The sequence below is a fragment of the Petaurus breviceps genome, unplaced genomic scaffold (genome assembly GCF_028583685.1).
Source record: "Petaurus breviceps papuanus isolate PSGF00001 unplaced genomic scaffold, PetGlider_PUasm1.0 91133, whole genome shotgun sequence".
Lineage (NCBI taxonomy): Eukaryota > Metazoa > Chordata > Mammalia > Diprotodontia > Petauridae > Petaurus > Petaurus breviceps.
In genome coordinates this window covers 52,061,518-52,068,543 of record NW_027187419.1, presented here as the reverse complement: position 1 = coordinate 52,068,543, position 7,026 = coordinate 52,061,518, and the positions used below count along the sequence as shown (strand labels likewise).

The 7,026-nt window shown below is 40.3% G+C and overlaps 1 pseudogene; it reads right to left on the bottom strand.

Moving 5' to 3' along the window:
• Positions 1 to 4,409: 4,409 nt before the first annotated feature.
• Positions 4,410 to 4,908, bottom strand: LOC138154972 (small ribosomal subunit protein uS15-like; annotated as a pseudogene).
• Between the last annotated feature and the right edge of the window lie 2,118 nt (positions 4,909 to 7,026).

The window sequence follows — 7,026 nt, the reverse complement described above, 5'->3', positions numbered from 1 at the left end:
GGCTCCCAGCAGCTCCGGCCCCTGGCAGTCCTCAGCAGGAGTCCTTAGCAGAAAGAAAGTCCTGCTCCCAGCAGCTCTGGCCCCTGGCAGTCCTCAGCAGGGGTCCTAACTCAAAAAAAAAAAAAAAAGGCAACCGCCGCCAACTGCCAACCGCAGGACCGTTAGCTCGGCTTTTCACTTTCTCTTGCTCTGCTATGTCAGCACGTCCATGGGGCATGGGAGATCTTTACATCCCATAACCCTTACAGGAGGTATTTAGATTTCCTCTCCTTAAAGCTTATCTAGTGAAGACTGGGTTCTTCCTATTTTCTAGTCTTCTTATACTTATTCTACTCCATGATCCAACTACACTGACCTATGTTCTGTTTCCTGGCTTTCTTGCCCTTGTACTAAGTGTCGCCTGTGCTTGGAATTCTCTCCTTGACTCCTGTCTCTTTATCTCTCTGGCCTCCTTCAGGTCTCCACTTATATCCTTATTTCATCATAAGACCTTTCCTGGACTGCTAGTGGCTTTCCATCTCAGATTACCTTCCAACTAATCTGTGTAAATCTTATACATAGTTGTTTGCATGTTTTCTCTTCCATTAGAATGTGATGTCCTTGAAGGTAAGGACTATTTTTGCCTTTCTTTGTATCTTCAGCTTTTAAAACCAGACACATAGTAAGGACTTATTAATGCTTGTTGAGTGGCAGTTTTAGCTGGACAACATGGTCTTTGATATCCCTTCTGATTCAGATTTTGTGTGAACCTGCCAGATGGCGCCAGATTCACACAAAACGTTCATCTCTGGGCCCTCTGATAAGTTTTCAATTTGAATTTTTAGACTTGGTTTCTTTGCATCTTTCTTGCCTGCCTGAAGTATCAAAAACTAAACAAAACTAAGAAAAAAAAAAGGAAACAAAAACCACCAATCCTGAGAGACACACTGAGAGGTGTCATGTTCTGGGCAAGTTAAACTGCTACCACCACCTTGATTACCACCCTCCATTAAACATGAATGGAAACAGCCCAGGACTCTGAGCCCACAAGCCCTGGAACAGTTGCAACCATTCAGACCACTGGCCTTACATCTAGCCTGGGTCCCTGCTGCCATGTTTAAGGAGAGCTGTTACTGTGGGAAAGGAGCCCACCTCCCTTGTGACCACCAACACCTACTGGCAGATAAGCCCATGAGCCCTAAGAGTTTAGGGGATTCTACTAGAAACTTCTTGCTCAATTGATAGCAAATCATTAATGACCACCTTTGGTTCAAACAAGTCCAAATCTTTCTAATCACATGATTGCAGAGTCTGTATTCCTCCATGTAGTCCATAAGACTAACATGAGAAACTGCCAAATGATTTGCTAAGATCTGTGTAAACTATATCTATAACATTTCCATGATCTAGTAATGCTCTTAAAAAAGGAAATGAGGACTGTCTGGCATGACTTGTTCTTCCTGAAGCCATGCTGACTCTTGGTGATCACCACCCCCATTTCTAGATGTTAACTAATTTTTCTGATAAAAAGTGTTAAAATTCTGCTTGGAATTGAAGTTAATTTAGTGGCTTACATTTTGTAGAGTTGCTTTTCTTCTATAGCACAGTCTTTGGTAATTGTAATCTTTTAATTGACATGGGATGCTAAAGTCAGATACTGTAAATTGATTAACTCTAAAGTGAGATATGATCCTCATGACATCAGGATTTCATAACCCAAATGTATAATGTTGTAAATTTGTGGTACTTCAATATATACCTTGTTTTCTCCTTTAATAAACAACTACTAGTATGTTTTAATTTTTTTTTCCAAAAAGTACAGCTTTATTAAATTTTATATCCTTCTCTTAAAAACATATTTTCAAAACAAAACAAAAAAAACCCTTAATAACACATATATTGTGACTGGGTCATCTTGAAAGTATTCCTCTAGGCTTAGTGTGGCAGCACTTACCTCTAATTCCTGCTACTGGAAACTTGGTCTCCTGGCCTCTAGTCTCTGCCCTTATCTCCCCACGTAGCATAGATCTGACATCTCACTCCCCTGCTCAGCAAGTTTCAGTGGCTCTCTTTTGATTCTAGGATAATAATCTCCATTTGCTATTTAAAGTCCTGCCTCGTCAGGCTCCAACTTAAATTTCAGAACTAATTTTACATTATTCTCCATCATGCATTCTATATACTTGGCCTATTTGCTAGTATTCATACATCCCAATCCATTTATAATCTCCATGCCTTTGCATAGACTTTTTTGAATAAGAAGAAGTGATGAAGAACCTGAATTAGAGTGGTAGTCATGTAAACGAAGAGAGGATAATAATGTGAGAAATGAAACCAGGAAACAAGGAAAGAAGTTTATCTACCTTGGAGAATGACTCACAGGTCCACCTTGGTGAAGCAAATAAAAAACATGGTAGAGTTGGTTAATAGTACACACCAAGGCAAAAAGAAACATCATTCCACAGGATACTTGATCATCATATATTGTGAACAATTACAAAAAAGACCACCTTGAAATCAATTGTACCTATGTGTATCTCTTGCCCAGGATGAGGAAATAGAGATTCTCCAAATAATTTGTTAAAACTCTGCAAATTAAATCTCTATAGATATATACTTTAATATTTGGAGATTTCAGTACAAACATGGGTTTAGGAGAGGATGATGATAACTATGTAGGAAAACTTGGTTTATTGATAAGTGAAAGATCAGTCAATAAGCACTCATTAATGGCTATATGTCAAATGCTGTGTTTTTATATCATGAATATTTTCTTTAAGAAAAGTTAGATTTAATTATGTGTTACGAGTACCAACGTGAGAGTTATTTCTGAACTTACTGTATATAGACAATTGACTTTTTAGTTGTTTTTTTTTTTTTAACTTTTTGGAGGGCAATTGGGTTTAAGTAACTTGCCCAAGGTTACACAGCTAGGTTTTTTTGTTTGTGTGTGTTAAGTGTCTGAGGCCGGATCTGAACTCAGGTCCTTCTGACCCCAGGGCCAGCACTCTACTCACTGTGCCACCTAGCTGCCCCAACAATTGACTTTTTAGTGTGAGACAAAAATCAATACTAAATCAGGAGAAAAAAATAAAAATGAAGACATCACAGATTTAGAGCTACAGTAAACATTAAAGGGCTTTGATTCTAGTGACCTTAGAGATCATTTAGGCTGACCATCTCTTTTTACAGATGAGGAAGCCAAGACCAAGAAAAGTTTAAGTGACTTGCCTAAGGTCACACATATAGTGACCAAAGCAATATTGAACCCAGGTCTTTGTGACTCCAAATCTACCATTCTACCCCAGTCCTACCATTTAGCATCATCTGCCAGCTAAATGGAGGTATATTGTTTTCTGCCTCCTAAAGTGTGAGTTTTTTTTCCTCACCCTAATCCATGCTTCCTCAAGCGCAAGACCCAGGCCTTGGTTCTGGTCCATTAACCATCTCTGTGATATTACACAAATCAATTTCTTCTTTCTAGATTATAGTTTTCTCATCAACAAAATAAGGGCAATGGATTCATGGGTGGGGAACCTTCTGTTCTCCCTATGTGGCCTTCTAGGACCTTGGATATAGCCTTTTGTCTGAGTCCAAGTTTTATAGAAAAAATCTTTTTATTAAGGGGATTTGGATTGAATCAAAGGGCTGCACTTGAGGGACACATGGGGCCTTGAGACTTGCAGGTTCCCCACTCCTAGATTAGATGGTTTCACATACCCCTTACAACTCTGATACTCTATATTCTAACTTGTAAGATTCTTTCTAGCTCTTATGTATCATACCCTAGAACAGTCCATTAAATATTTAAAATAAACTGTTAACACGGGGCGAGGGGGGGGAGAATGGATGAAAGAATGGACATGGATTGTCACCATTGTTAAAGGATATTTCATTGATATAACTAACAGTAGTTATAGAAATCATCTGTCACTAAGCAATTGATCTCTGCTAAATTGAGAGATATAGCAGTTAAGAGAATTCTAAGTTCACTTGTAAAAATCTTACAGAGAAGCTCACAGCACAATTGGAGGAGATTACGTGCAAACCACTATATTCCAACCAAATATATATAACATATATATGGGAGGTGATCTCTGGGGGAATGCATTAAGATTAAAGAGGATTAGGAAAGGCTTCTAGAAGAAGCTTTGCTGAGAGTTATAAAAAGCCAGGGCAGCCTGGAGGCAGAGATGGGAGGGGAGAGAATTCCAGGTATGGGGGAAAGCCAGTGAAAATGCCTGGAATCAGGAGATCTGGTTATGGTGTGCAAAGAATAGCAAGGAGCCCGTGTCACTGGCTTATAGAGTTCCTGCAGTGGAGTAAGGTATAAGAATACAGGAGAGGTGGAAGAGACAAGGTTATGAGGGGTTTTAAAGGCCAAATAGTATTTTAACTTTGCTCCTGAAGGTGATAGGAACCTACTGGAGTTTTTTTTTTTCCAGTTAGATGTGACTTTATTACTTGAGTACACAAACCAAAATTTATGCAACCAGAGCAGAGGCTGTGGATGATTCATATTTCTAATTAGGTGGGAGCACTCTCTTGGTCTTGTAGTACCGAGCTGGCCGGTGAATTCAGAATCAGATGGAATTTAAAGTCCTTATCCTTTCTGTTTCTCTCAAGATGCTTTTGAATAGCAACAGCTTTCTTGATCAAGTGATAAAGATCTTCAGGCAGATCAGGGGCAAGTCCCTTGGACTTTAGAATTCTCAAAATTTTGTTTCCAGTTACAAAGCGTACTTGTGCCACGCCATGAGAATCCTTCAGGATCACACCGATCTGGGAGGGCGTCAGGCCCTTTTTGGCCAGCTTGTAGATCTGCTCCTTCATGTTGTCTGAGGTGAGCTTCAGCCACGTGGGCATGCTGCGGCGATACGGCAGAGATGACTGGGACAGGCCCTTCCTGGGAGCATGCATGCGACCCATGATGGCGACGAACAGGCAGCAAGGCAGGAAATCTCTGAATCTCCCTACTGGAGTTTATTAAATAGAGGAGGTGACATGGTTGGCTCTGTGTGAGAGTTGAGTGGAGGATGGACTGGAATAGGGAGAGACATGAGGCAGGGAGAACAACCAGCAAGATATTGTAATAGTCTAGGCATGAGGTGATGAGAGCCTGCACCAGAGCATTGGCAGTGTTAGAAGAGAGAAGGGTCAATATACCAAGGGTAGAAGCATCAACACTTGGCAACTGATTGGATATGAGAGGTGAGTGAGAGTGAAAAGTCATGCCTTAGCCCAAGGTTGTGAACCTGGGTGACTGGGAGATGTATAGCACCCTTAGCAGTAATGGGAAATTACAAAGAGAAGAGAGTTTGGGGGGGAAATATGAGTTCAATTTTATTAATGAGTTTAAGTTGTCTATAAGATAACCATTTTAAGATGTCTGATAGTGTGAGAGGTAGCAAAGGGTTAAGTTTCCACAGGACTGCTAAAACTGCTAAAGTAAAGACTACTCATAATAAATTGTGAGAAACAGTAGGTCAGGTTTCCATAGAATTGCTAGACAACACTAATGTAAAATAACAGAAGTTAGCAGACAGCAGGTGGGTCCGACCAATCAGAAAGCAGACAGCAGCCTTGGCACTCTCAGGTCAAGTTAAGGACAGATATGGGCTAAGCCAGCAAGGAGTCAAAGACTAGGTATTTCAGGGTTACTACTGTGCTTGCTTAATGAACCTCATGTATCATGTATATTATCGACATGCCCAGCATAGAATTAGAGCTTCATTAGCAATAATGTATGATAATGGGAGGGGCATACCCAGAAGAGAATGAACTACTCCATCCTCCCGAAGGGAGTGTCTGCACCACACTAATGCATAAAACTTGCTTTGCTTTTGTATGCCTCACTCCTCTTTCCAAAAGAAGGGCAGATGTGGGGTGGTTAGGTGGTACAGTGAATAGAGTACTGGTCAGAAGACCTGAGTTCAAATCCAGCCTCAGACACTCGACACACTTACTAGCTGTATGACTTTGGGCAAGTCACTTAACCCCAATTGCCCTCCAAAAAGCAGAAAAAAAAAAGGGCAGTCCACTTTTGACCAGAGGTGTTCAATTCCTTTGTATTTCTTCTCAATAAACTTCTTTTGATACTCAGATTTTTATATCAATTGTGTTTGCATTTCCAACAATTGGTAGTTGGAAATGTATGAATGTAAGTATGCAGAGAGGTTTACAGTTAGACAAATATATGTGAGAACTATGCATAGATATGATCATTGAATTAATGGTAGTTGATTAGATCATCAAGTAAAATAGTTTAGAGGGAGAAAAGAGGGTCTGAGACAGACCTTTTGTAGTATATTCATCATTAGTGGGCACTATCTGGATAGAGCTCCATTCAAAGAAACTGAGAAAGATCAGTCAGATAGGGAGAAAATCAGGAGGAGCAGTATCACAAAATTTTAGGGAGAAGAGGGTAGTGAGAAGTGAAGAAGGATGAGGATTAATAAAAGGTAATTAGATGTGGCAATAAAGACATCATTGGTACCTTTACAGAGAACAGTTTCAGTTGAATGATGAGTTCAGAAGCCAGGTTGCAGAGAATTAAGAAAAGAGTTAAAGGAAAGGAAGGGGGGCTACCAATTATAGATAGTCTCAAGGAATTTAATAATAAAAGGGAAGAGAAATACAGGACAATAGCAAGATCAGATCAAGTGAAGGTTTTTTGAGGATAACAAGACATGGACACATTTATAGGCAGCAGGGAATAAGCCAGTAGAAAGGGGAAGATTCAAGATGAATGAGAGCTGGGGTGTTAAAGGATCAGTCTGCTGTAGAGATGGGATGGAATTGGAACACTCATGATTGTAGATGGAAGGGGCCACCTCATTGTGTGAGACAGTGAAGAAGGGGATAGTAGTGGGAGGCATCTAAGTGATGTACAGTGAGGAGTAAGGAGAAAGAGGGAGCTCTCTTGGAGTGGCCTCAATGTTTTCAATGAAATGTGAGGCAAGAATCTTAGCTGAGAAGATGAGGGAGGGGAGGAAGGAAGGCATGAGGAGGTTTGGAAGAATCACTGGGGATAAAGAGTAAATCAGT